Source organism: Macrobrachium nipponense, chromosome 4, assembly GCF_015104395.2.
Source record: "Macrobrachium nipponense isolate FS-2020 chromosome 4, ASM1510439v2, whole genome shotgun sequence".
NCBI lineage: Eukaryota > Metazoa > Arthropoda > Malacostraca > Decapoda > Palaemonidae > Macrobrachium > Macrobrachium nipponense.
This window is the reverse complement of record NC_061100.1, coordinates 51887233-51901295: the sequence shown is the minus strand read 5'-3', so window position 1 is coordinate 51901295 and position 14063 is coordinate 51887233. Positions and strand designations below refer to the sequence as shown.

At 35.6% G+C, this 14063-nt stretch overlaps 1 protein-coding gene across 5 annotated transcripts in view; it reads right to left on the bottom strand.

Moving 5' to 3' along the window:
- The window catches only part of LOC135210928 (fat-like cadherin-related tumor suppressor homolog), a 736096-nt gene extending 728346 nt beyond the window's left edge, over positions 1–7750 (bottom strand). For 3 of the 5 annotated variants that reach the window (XM_064243897.1, XM_064243900.1, XM_064243901.1), the window contains exon 1: positions 7384–7750. The gene's annotated coding sequence lies outside the window, so the exon portion shown is untranslated. The remainder of the gene's footprint in view (positions 1–7383) is intronic. The other 2 variants (XM_064243898.1, XM_064243899.1) reach the window with 1 other exon arrangement.
- Between the last annotated feature and the right edge of the window lie 6313 nt (positions 7751–14063).

Genomic DNA, 14063 nt, shown 5'->3' with positions numbered 1-14063 from the left:
AAGGCCAGTCTGGTTCCTTCTAACGAACGGCTCATTAGGTTCATGAGCGTTCTTACAGCAACAGCTGTATCGAATTCTCTTTCACATTTGCAAATTTCCCTACTCGAGGAGGCATATTTACAATTATACACGAGTACTCCACGGGGAAAAACAGCACGAGTCAAGTAAGAATGCTTTGTTTCTCGTTAAAACTTTTCATATACTCTTCTACTAATTACTATATACATTAAAAGGCTTCTTCAAGTGACTTTGCTCTAGATTTCATATTAAAAACCGATGCTAATATAGTCTAAGGAAACAAATAGCACTTTTAACAACTTCAAACAACGTTTGATGACCCAAGAATTCTCATTTCACACTAAAAGTATGCTATGCCAAGACTCAAAATATGGCTGAGGAATTGTTTTAAGAAAGATTAAGTATAAGACTGTGCAAGTTACAATATAGAAAATTTGCTACAATGAGACCGTACTTTTAAAATCTAAATTAACTGTTAGTGGGAACATTAATTCCAGTTCTTTTAAGAGACTGAAGTAGGCTAAACATCTAATGTAAGAAGCTCATGTAGCCTAATAAATGTCTCAGCAAAAAAATAATGTGCTGCACTGAAATGTCTGACAGTCGACAGCCGAGAACTTTCCCAAAGGAATTCAAATTTGCACAATCAGGGAAGAAAGGTTAACGTTCTGTTTAATTGAAGGTAAATAATTTTAGATTTGATGCACAAACAACTAAGGTATCCATAGTACTCAGTATTAACTCAGTTCTACCAAAGCCTTAAAATACATCATGCAAGTGTTTCGCAACAATTACCTCACTTTCCGCCAGCAATAAAACTGAAATAATGAAAACCACATTTATAAAACATATCCACCACTTCAATACCACTAGTATATCAAAAAAGGGAGATTTCAGAAAGCCGATTACTTGGAGCATTTAAATGAAGTGCTTAAGCACAATTTCAAATGTCACGTCACGCAAGGAAGATAAAATGACATGTATTAATACTGTTACGAAATTACCATTACAAAAGATTCAAGAGAACGGATTAAAAAATAAATGAAAAATATTTTTTTAAAAAGTCACATTTCACCAGAATAAATTTTTTTTCTTTTTTTTCGCTCAAGAAGATCGTGTCACTCAATGCTCATTTAGGATAAACTTTATACAACCTCCCAACTGACGTAATGGGGCATCAACAACATCGGTGGTGCTACATGGCTCCAACTCTTCATTCGAATCATGAACTCCATCCATAGCTTTCTCAGTGACCTTTGGTCTCATGCCACTGGTGTGGACCACTTTCCCATGAAGTAACGAATTACGTGTCGCCCTTATATCTCATAGTCAGACGGTTAGCCTAAGTTCCATATCCTGTTATCTCTCTCTCTCTCTCTCTCTCTCTCTCTCTCTCTCTCTCTCTCTCTCTCAGAATATTCGAGATTTACATTTATATAGGTTAAACATATGGATTTACATTTAGGATAAACATATGCCATACTATTCGAAAGGTGGAATCAGAAGCCAAATATATATACTCCCCAAAATTCTCGTTTAAATAACACTCGAATTAAGGAGAATTCTTAGTCACCTAGGCAACGCGCACCCTAGCGTCAGAAGAAACACCACCATAAAAGCTAATGCAAACAGCACGTAACATTAAGCCTAATCCCCTCTCATCAACGATGAAATAATAAATATATCCAAGCTTTACAAACGAGAAACACGGGTCCTATAATCCCAAAATGACGACCAAATGTTAAAGGAATAAAGGTCCGCCCAAAAGATAAAGCAAGAGAATATATACGTATGCTAGAAAACAAAAGTAATGATCGTCTTCCCCAAAGACCAAAAACCCGTGAAAAAGTGGTCGAGCGACGACGAAAAAATTGCTGGAGTAGGGGTGGGAGGGCAGGGAGTCATGACACTGGTTAATAAGGGTCACGTCACGCTAAACGCACATTTTGGGCTCATGTGACTGCAGTAACGATGGCAAAAACACATTAATAACCTCATTATCGCATTACACACTAGCTATGGGAGTTGGAGAATGCTCTTGCCGTCGTGTGTATATTATTATTATAAAGCTCATTGTGACTCGAAAGAACTTAACGATGACGACGGCTGACCTTGGGCTGTTCCTTCACTTGCCCACCGGAGGTGAGCAACTGGTCATTGCAACACCTGGCACGTCAGCTACAAACTCCAAATATTTATGAGTGGGCACCTGCCCTTTACAACACTCACGGCAAATGCATATTTGTTTTGGCAATTTACATATGATAAAATAGCCGTACGCACCCGGGACAAAGATAAGAAAGAAAAAACAAAATATTCTAGAATTCTCCCGTACACAGCAAACCTCATCAAAGCTATTAGCTTAGGAGATAGGTTATGAGGGATTGGAAAGGTGAGTTAATTTAATCATATTTCAATATGGGAAATATTTTAAACCAAAAACTCTCAGAAAAACTCTTGTTTCGCAAATTAAATTTTTTATAAGGAAGATAATTATGAAGAGTTTGTAACATAAACCAGCAATATGGGTAAAAACCAAACACGTACAACGAAATACTTCGAAGTCAAAGCCTTCTAATATATATAGTCACTCTCTCTCTCTCTCTCTCTCTCTCTATATATATATATATATATATATATATATATATATATATAGAGAGAGAGAGAGAGAAGGAGAGAGAGAGAGAGAGAGAGAGAGAGAGAGAGAGAGAGAGAGAGATGTAATTTAATTATGTATGTAATATATATTATATTGTTATATATATATATATATATATATATACATATATATATATATAATATATATATATAATATATTATATATATATATATATATATATATTTATATAGTTATATATATATATGCACAGGTACTGCACTAGGTAGCTACTCATAAACCTCGAATATTGATTCCTTAGACTTGGCCACTTGGTCATCTCACCTTCAACAAACGTTTTCAGTAAAGAGCAAACTACCAAGAAAACAAACGATTCGACAGTGAATATATAAATACATACATAAATGACTGCACGGTAATAGTTATTAACGAATTTGGTTACAAAATCTACGGTGCAGGTTCGAAGGGTTTGTATTATTCTGAAAGCTAGAAATTAAAATGACAATATGCAAAAAACTTCCATGGCAACTTTCTCTTCATCTATAACTACCAAAAACTGATCATATGGAATGGATCATCCACCGAATGTTTTCATCACCGCCCTATACGTAAGTCCTATTCACTTTTTTCTAATGGTATCGTGCTAGCATTTACACATACAGGTGAACACAGCATTCTCAATTCCTTACCGGAGATAACAGACTGATTATGGGTTCATTAAACATTAAAACATGCCGTATCTTAAGGAAAGAACCCTTCAGGCAACTTTGCTGAAAAAGGAAGGTTGATGGAAAGTAATTTAGTGGTAAAAGAAAACAGCGAAAGGGTGTAGGAGGGAGGAGAGAGAACGACTGAGACAGACCCATTTGCCCTTGTAGTTAGTAGTTCCTGATCTTAGAATTTTTGTCTTTTCCAGACAGCCTTTCTGCAAGAAATCTACGTAACCTTTCAACATTCATAAAATGTTTTTCCCCAAACTGTTGAGGTTATTTTTCCTATATACGTATAGTAATGTGTTAAACTGTGCAACATACGCGCACACAATATACAATCATAATAATATGCATAAATTGTCGGCCAAACCTAATGTTCTCTCCCAGTAGGCGGAAAGTGTCGCCAGTGCACCTCACGCGGTGCACTGCAGTCATTACTAAAGGTTCTTTGCAGCGTCCCTTCCGCCCCTAGCTGCAACCCCTATCGTTCCTATTACTGCACCTCCATTTATATTACCTCTCTTCCTGCTATCCACCTTCTCCAAACAATTATTTCGTAGTGCAACTGCGAAGTTTTCCTCATGTTAGACCTTTCAAACCTACCTACTGTCAATTTCCTTTCCAGTGTTGAATGACCTCATCGGTCCCGGTGCTTGACCTTTGGCCTAAACTCTATATTCCATTCCATTCCTAATGCTCTACTTAACGATCAAGCACATCAGCAAATTATGGCAGCCAAAAAAATGGGTTGATTAAAATATAGATTCGATTTTCCATAAGGCAACACATACTATAATAATATAAATCTAACCAATTTCACGAACAATCGGTTCATCGTCCAATTAAAAATGGACAAATAAAAAAAACACAACGCTGCTGTTTGATGTCCATGTTTGTTACCAAATCTAGTGATCTCCAGCGGACTGAGAAACATTTTTTCAAACTAATTTAGAACAGGGAATCTACACTTATTGCGCGCTGCAAAGGATAGCTGTGGGATTATATGCGTTCATTACTCATCTTTAAATTCCTATAAAATGTTGAAATCCTTTTTGTTCGATGAAACACAATGGCACTGTATTCAATGCCAATATCCTACTACCCTAATAATATATCTTTACTCTTGTATTTGCAGTTTCTGTATGCTATAGTTGAGTTGAATATATATAGAATTTAGGCCAAATGCCAAGCACTGGGACCTATAACGTCATTCAGCGCTGAAACCGAAATGGGTAGTAAATAAAAGGTTTGAAAGGTGTAACAGGAGGAAAACCTCGCAGTTACACTATGAATCAAGTGTTAGGAGAGGGTGGAAAGTAAGATGAAGAAGGAGAATATGAAAGGAGGTACAGTAAAAGGTGCAGCTAACAAACTCGAAATTTTCCGATTTAATACGTTTGAGTCCAAAGTGACTGAGAGTGCAACCCTTAATAGTGACGGCACTACCACCTTTTTTTCTTCTTCTTCTTTCTTTTTACATAGCAAAGTACGAATTACAAAGATTCAATAAGTAGATATGGGTGAATAGAAAATAGAATGAACTTGAAATTGCCCAAGAGAATAGTGGGGCTACTAACAAACTATTTTATGAACTATATATACAATAGTTATAAAAATGTCCTCCTTAAGCTATAGCAGGGACAATAATGAAAAAGCCAAGCGCAGACAAATTATCAGACAAAATGGCCTGACAATTTACCAGGAAATGTATTGCACAGAAAATGAGGATATGTCCCTACAGCAGTAAGTTTTAAATCCTGCTGTGAGCGCCCTCTGGAAGTCAGGATTTAGGGCCTGGAGCATGGAGTCCATCGGCGAGTATCAACGAGTTAGAAGAATTCGCGGGATTTAGCCCTGGACGAGTGACCCGCCTATGCTCAAATTACTGACCTACAGCTGAACGTTTCAACAATGGGGAGCGTTATGGTTGTCTAGGCCTAAAATAGAACGATGCAGAATATAATGCTCACGTGATACCTCCAAAGAAATGCCGGCCATTTATTCCAAAAAATACCTTTAATATGTAAGACTACATCTTTAAGAGGTTACGAAAACCTGAAGACATCGAAAAGAAATGGCGTCACACTTTCAAAAACAAGCATGTCAAGGAAGAGTCAAATATTCAAAAATACTATATATCAAACCGACCAATAAAATGGGCCAACTTGAATGACAGCCTCTAAATACGCCATGATGTTGAATGCGTTTTTTAATGGGACGACCGACTGTGTAGGAAACTATCATTTCCTATTCCAGCCCCGAAGCATAAGTAAGAAAGTGGACAGAGAGAGAGATATGGCTAATAATACAGCTAGTCCACGTGGACGCTTGTGCTTGTACGACCATTTTGAGTTCAAGTGGTTAGAAACTACTGGTGTTCATTCAATATACCTATTGAACATATAAAAGTAAACAAAACAGAAATAGAGTATCCAACTAGATGAATATTCAAAACCTGCAAACTGGATTCAGCCAGGAATAACTGGAATGAAAGGCGTCCAAGTTTTCTCTTCAACTTTGCTTAATAGGTCGTTACTGTCTGTCAAAATACTCTGCGTTGGCCTAAATTTGTTGTAAAGGCCCCCACTTCGCATTCTATTCAACACCACAGCCAAGGGTCCTCCACAAAATAACGGTGAACGGTATAGCATCCGCTAACCTGATGCTCACTACCTTGTGGTAAGTAATGTTAATTCTGAGTAAATACGCTCTGACATTCACAGCAACACCACCTGAGCACGGAGCAGGTATCCTGTTTTCGCTTTGGTTAAGAAATACATTCTTCGAGTGCACCAATAAAAATTGTATTGCTGCCAAAGGTTAACGTACTTAGAAACATAACATTTGGCTGTATCGTAGCAAGAACCTCCTAGTCATAATTATCCAAATTGCATCCATCTAGAAGTCCTAGCACACACTAACCAATCTACATTATGAGCTAAGCAGGCTTTCACAGTGTTTATTGCATCAAAGTTGATGTAAGACCAGAAACAGAACAAAAAGAAACTCCTGACACATGGAGCATATACGTAAATTTGTTTCATGAACTTCATTCAGCCCAAACGACATCGTTCACAATGAAGTCTAAAAAAATTACAAAATTACCTTTCTATTAAAGTCTAAATCACCCATCTTGAAGAAACTTTAAATTTACACTTTAATCACAACAGGACTGACAATAACGCCTCACGAAAATCATAGAGCAAAATAAACGGGATAAAAAGAGCAAATATCAAAGGACAAAAACAAATATCTTGAGTAGCAACAGAAATAGGCTGACGGATAGCAGCAACACGCGAGCACCCTCCACCTCCAGAAATGTTATGGCACCTGGAAACGTACTCACAAAAATATGTCAAGCACATGGTCCGAGACTTGCATCGATTTTCAAGCACAGCATGACTGGAAGGTACATTACTAATAACTGCTGTGTAAGGAAGCCCTTTGGTATTTAACAGAAGGCTGTTTCAGAGGAATCGAAATCCTCGAGTGGGTTCTTTTAACATTTCTAGGCCTATTCAATCGTAGGCTAATATTTTTGAAATCAGTTGACAGACAACACTTGTACGTCGTACAATTTTGTAATATAGATCTTAACGCGCAAGGGCGAAACAAGGTGATAACAGTACTATTGCTTAACACAGCCACCATGTAATGATCACGTCCTTTTATTATACGAATGTAAACAAATCGTATAACCTAGCTACCCTATATTCCCAGGCTAGGATGGGTTGGGTTTAAGCCTTCGAAAAAAAAATGTAAAAATGCTAAGCTACGCTTTTGCATTCAGAAATATTTCAATAGTAACAATGTAAACAAAACCTTGCAACAAACTATTTCAAAAGACAAAGTAATAAAGTAATAACAAAAATTTCCAGGGAACGAAATGCCCAAAATTGACAAAATCAGATTTTACATATAAGGTTAGTCTTCATGTGTAGGCTAAACTACATGGAGCTGCCTGATATTTTAATTTGCAAAGAATAACATAACTTATCTTCACATAAAAACAGTTGATCTCTCAAATGTACAAACCTTATCAACGTGAGTCAGATGTCACACTTTAATTCCAGAAAGATTGGTGTCGTCTTCGGCAAATCAGTAGAAAGAATCCCGGCGTACCTGTAACACTAATTTTTTTCCCCCTTAGGCTCCCGGGCAAACTATTCAAAACTGTTCACCTTACGTTATTCACTAAACACTCTAGTAACGATTAACGCATCACTTCCTTCGATTTGATAAACCGGATACATAAGAGTAAAGAAATGCCGACTTTCTCTTTAAATTCACTTGCCATAAACAGTGAAGAAAAGTTACCGAGCGCAACAAACAGTTCACCGGTAACCACACGTAACACAGAACCTTTCTCTCGTCGGAGACACACTGCCATTGCCAGCTGTTCCCGAATCGAATGCCAGCCTGCGGGATAAAGTGTTGTACCCGAGACTTTTAAATATAGCGGCGGTTCGAGAATCAATTACTGAAGGCTATTTCTTCATCTAAAACGCAACGTATCAACTAATCATCTTCCTTGATTACTATAGATCTCCAAAAATTGATCGAAAATCCATCGCGCACGCGTCCTGCAATTCTCGTACGTCAGGCACCCACGAAAGTCGTGAGGCTACGATAATCTCAACTAGAGTAAGAGGAAAGAAGCAAATCGAGGCCCATATGAACTTATTAACTTTGGCTGCATAACTGTGCTTTGTTAGAGGGCAAAGGCATTTTCAATTGTTTTAACTATTTCTCTCGGCTAACGCTCCCGAACTGTGAGAACATTCTTTTAATGCTCTGCTACTCTGTCCTCTAACACAGAAGACTATCAACTTGATCTCATTCGTTATATACGTATCGAGTAACTCATTTTCCGTTGCATTTTTTTTTTATTTTTTTATGATTATTATTGTAGTCGTGTTATTCATGTGTATGATAAAAGTTGGCAAAATGGTGGTGCGTCAACGAGGATTATTGAATTCTCCCATGCAACTTGCGACCTGACAATCCCTTGTAACGCTAACTTAACGAATAGAACCAAATCAAGAAACTCCAACATCTTTAACAAAGAATAAGTGACACATTTATAATATTGGAATTTGAAACAAAAACCTAAGTTACCCATCTCAAAAATAAATGACATTGCATTAACAAAAATAGCCGAGCCGCTGTTGACACCAGCCGTATTGTAATCCCGTAACATTTGTTTAAAAACTAAGGTCTAGGTAATGGGCGGCATCAAGCTGAACACGCTATGATCACCGATTTCAAAAAAGACCTTCCATTAGGGCGTAATGCCGACTCATTTGCGGAAAACGCGTTAATAGCAAATAATCTACCTCGCAAGCGGGTCATTGGGACGTCAATCACTCCCGGCAAACGAAAGTCTGCCCTGAAACACACATTTTCTCCCGACTGCTGTGTCCAGCCCCATACATTATGGATTCATCTCATAATTAGACATATCTCGCCCACCTCGTCAGCGTCCACATCAGATAACAGACGTGACACGTAAAACAGCATGTGTTTAGAATCGAGTCAAAACACATGCTAATAGGCCTTCATTGCGAATTCATTACGATGCAAATCCGATTTTTTTTTTTTTTTTTTTTTTTTTTTTTTTGAGGGTGAGGGGGTTGGGGTGTGGGATGAGGGGTTTGAAAATCATCATTTGCGAGACCATAATGTAAAGGCGACTTTACCTTATCAAAATGGCAGCCCGTGCTGGTTTGGTTTCGAATGGCGGCTGTTTACGTCTGTAAATGAAAGCACTTTACTATGACGCTGCAAATAAACAAAGCAGCTGTGTTCTCTCGCCTGAGCTGCAGACACATTATCTAATTCTCTAAAAATGCATGTGCGTTGCTTTGCTTACATGGACGGATAGCTTGCGTACATATATAAAGCATTACTCTTTATACATATGAATGCATACAGACACACACATTTATATATATATATATATATATATATATATATATATATGTGTGTGTGTGTGTGTGTGTGTGTGTGTGTGTGTGTGTGTTTATATAAATATGTTTTATATATAACATGAATAAGCATACAGATAGAGAGCGAGAGATGGTTTGTATGGGTGGTTTCAGAAGGAGTCGTTTCATCTAGCAGACAATGACTCATGTAGGAACAAAACAAGTCCATGCAAGTATTTATTTGCCCTTAGTAACTGAATTACAGATGAGCCCTAGCGTAGAATACTTCCATTCATACAAAATAAAAGGTCTGTTCATCAACTATGATATTCTCACCAACTGAAATAAAAAAAAAATACAATTGATGATCGATGCTGCTTATTAAGATTGAAAAAGAATCACTAATTTAAGTGTTGGTGCGAAAAGCGAATGCACGAAGAAAATGTTGAATGAGCAAAACACAGTCAAATAAGGGTTGCAATAGAGTAGCAATTTTCTTGCGTTTGAAGTGTGTCGTCAGTGAACAACAAGGTAAAGGACCCTTTCTCGTTCTAGATGTCTTCCCAAAGCCGCTCTCCTGGCTCAGCAGAAAAGAAAGCGATGAGGATGGGTGGGTGACATCAAAACAAAATGTCGGTTGCATGAAGGAACTGATTTCAGCCAAAATGGAAGAAATGGAAAAGTAGAACTTTTCACAGATGAAGCCTTATCACCATACCAGACCAGTAGATCTCTCTCTCTCTCTCTCTCTCTCTCTCTCTCTCCATCCTTCTCCCTTCACTCGTTACTACTCTTCCCGTAATCTAGTTTCGCGCTGGCTGGAAATTTCTCTCCAACCTCCATCGTAAACAAGACGGTGCACGATAAGAAAAAGGTAAAAAAATAATGTTTACATATTATAATGATATACTTTTCAAGCGAGTACACGTAATGACGTTATCGTTCTATCTACTGTACAAAATATAACGTCTATTCAACTTCTTATCTTTGTTTATGACAAAAAAGTATACTAATTATCAATTCCACGTTGAACTATCACAAAATGTCGCGAAGCAATTACGAGGTTGCTTAAATAATCTCAGTAGTGACTAGTGTATCCAAAAGTGTCAAAAACTCCAGTAATTAAGAGGCCATTGTCATAATTACTATCTTATATATATATATATATATATATATATATATATATATATATATATATATATATATATATATATATATGTGTGTATATATATATATATATATATATATATATATATATATATATATATATAGTAAAATTACCAGTAGAGTCTATATATATGTGCGTGTAATAGTAGTTGAAAAAAATTTCCAGTTTTTGTCCAGTCTCCGTAGCAATCTCTCTCTCTCTCTCTCTCTTCTCTCTCTCTCTCTCTCTATATATATATATATATATATATATATATATATATATATATATCTACATATATGTATATATATATATATATATATATATATATATATTATATATATGTTATGTATATATATATATGATATATCTGTGATTGTGTGTATTTGTGGTGCGTCCGCGCATGCGTGAGTTGTATTTACTAGGTCGAAGTCGTCATTTCTTCTGGAAATGAGCCTCGAAAGTCGACCTGCACGAAGGTTGCTATATAGATAGGCTCACAATACAACAAAACTTCAAGAAGTGATCTCAAACTGGATTAGAATTCAGCCGCTTCAATATGATCCTAAATCGTTTTTAGTGTTATATGAAAAAGAATAAGAGATTGTATTATCAAAAAACATTTTTTTATTTCATTTTTTATGATATATAATCGGAAAAATAATTACATGTTGATTTCCTCTAAAATTTGGCCGTTCAGAGTTAGGATGAGTAAATGTTTACACGAGCACATGCTATCCTACCCGGGGATCCCGTTATATATATATATATATATATATATATATATATATATATATATATATATATATTATACGTATATATATATATATATATATATATATATATATATATGCTGCTACTTTAATAACACATATATCTTCTCTTTGATTGTATGAAATGTTATATACAAGAGTTTTGCAAAATTTTCAGATTCCTTATTTAGTTTAGAGTTATAGAATGTCTAAAAATGTATGTTCAGATTTCACATAACATAATTTAAAAGAGTATATAACGTAGAATGTGAAAAGAGAGAGAGAGATTAACTTTACCTGTTCCAAGATAGAAATTGTTTCCATAATATGTCAACACCTCAGATTAGAGGAACTCAAGATCTCCGTGCTCTTTTGGAAGCCTGTCAACACATTTGATAAGGGACTTCTGTTTGGAAAATGTAGAGAGCATACTACGTACATGACTGGTTTCAGACGCGTACTTTTTTGTCGATAACCACGTGAATATTTAACAATTTTTCTGTAAAGTTACATCATATTAGAAGCTTCTAGAAGGATTGCACCATCTTTCGCGTGTCCAAAACGTTTTGAGCCTGTCAGTCTCTTGAAGTTGCCCATACAAGGAAAGAGCAAAAGCATTGATTACAGACTTTGAATTCCTGGCGTTTAGATCTCTCTCTCTCTCTCTCTCTTCTCTCTCTCTCTCTCTCTCTCTCTCGCACGCCACTTTTGATTTCATATTAACGTAACGTAAATTGGTCACTCGTAACTTTTAGATTTCGTATTTCTTAGAGTTATTTAGTATTATTTTGTATTTTTTGTGGAATCTGAACAAACATTATACAAATGTGTAACGGCACCTTTTCTTTTGTGAAATATTGGGAATTGGTGAAATTTTTGGAGTGAGCAGCAGCAGAAAGAAAATTGGTACCAACGTAAAGTTTAATTATATGTTTATTAGTTGCAACTAATAGTTACAGTGGTTTCATGAAACAAGTTTAAATTTTTACACATTGCAAATTTTTGTGTTTTGTGTTTGTTTCATCTGAGGTGATTTTTTTGTGTTTATCCATTTTTCTTGCTGAAGTGATTTTTGTGCATTTTTCCATTTTTTCTTATTGAAGTGAGTGTTTTTACTTTATATTTTGTGTGATTGGTGCTTTTTACAATTTTGATATTTTCCATGTTTTTCTGTGTTTTCATTTGCATTCACAATTTAATTAACTTAGTTATTTTCAATAATTAATCATTGCACATTTAATTGATTTTAACACTTGTGAATTAATTTGCATTTACTTAGAATACTTTTCAAGTTTTAGTGTTGTTTAGCACTTGTGAATTAATTTCCCAAATTTTAATGATTACCTAACACTTTTGAATTTTGATTGAATTAATTAATTTTCTTGAATTTTGTAATATATTAATTTTGATTTAATTTTACTTAATTTAATTCAAGAATTAATTAAACTTTGCTTTGTTTTCAAGTAACAGTACATTTCCCTGATAAATTTTGAGTTTGATAATAAATTTTTGTTTTTAAAATTTTTATAAGTGTTTTCTTTTTCACCAGTATGTATATGATTATACTTAGGTAGAAACATAAGGTGGTAATTGAGCTGTTTTCCTTCAATTTACTAGAAGTGAGTTAGAACCAGGGAAGTACTTAGACTTCTGAAATCATGGAAATACTTAGACTTTTAAAGTTGTTGATGGAGTGATGCCCTTTAATTAATTTGATTACACGTAAGATTACCTCACACCTGTTTGATGAACTTAGCCTGATTTTCTGCAATACTGGTAAGTTGTTTAAGGGATCACTGTTGCTTTCAGAGTATTCAGTCGTTTATTACCTGTGATGAAGGTTCAGGTGTCTGGCTGTTGTGCGGTAACAATTAATGATTGGTAAGTGTAGTAACCAGATACTTGGCACTTTGTCACAATATATATATATATATATATATATATATATTACTTTATATATATATATATAAATATACACATATACATATATATATAATATATATATATATATATATATATATATATATATATATATTATATTCCTGAGCGCTTAACCTCGTTGATGGTAAGCCGTAGGAATTCTTTACCCAAAGAGAAGGTAATGGTTTGGCTTTCAGTTACAATATAGCCCAAAGCATGGGAGCACCTGCTGAAAGGTTCTGGATCCGTTGAGGGAGAAAATGTCCCATTGATAGCAGAGAAATCTATCCAAAACAAGATTTTCATCCCTCTGCACTCATCTCTACCTGACCTGGCTGTTTTCGCTTGCAAAACTAGACAGGCTGTTGCTGCAAATTGTGTCTCGTTTTCTAGCATCAGGTTTCATACAATTCAGTTTGCTAGGCGTCTTATCTTAGAGACAAATAAAATGTGGAATAGTTTGCATAGCGCCGTTGTGGAGTCTTCTGATCTCAAATTATATGAGCGAGAGGTAAATTCATTCCTGCGTTCTGCTAAAACCTCCTGAATTCAGGCGTGTAGGTTTTATTTGCGATTCTCCGCGTCCATTTATTAATCACCCTTTCCTTTAACTTGTCTTCCCTCGCAGGCCGATTTCCCTTTGGATCCTCGTGGGTTTATATAGTACCAAGTCTGTTGACTCTGTCCATAAGGGTTCCAGCTGAATATCAAAGAAAGAAAGGGAGAAAGAGAGTTGGGAATGTGATGTGAAAGTCACCAAATAGCTGAGGCGTGAGTTTCGCAGGAACGTTCCATGTATTTACTTATAAAAATCCAGTTTCATAGAAGCCACTCCATATTAAGGGAAATAGCTTAATTGTACAAAAATACGTATGCGCACACATAGTATGTATCTTTATACATATGCTCTTTCTTTTTACCACATAAACTCGTTTCATTTACAAGGATGGCTTAGAAGGAAAAAAAAAA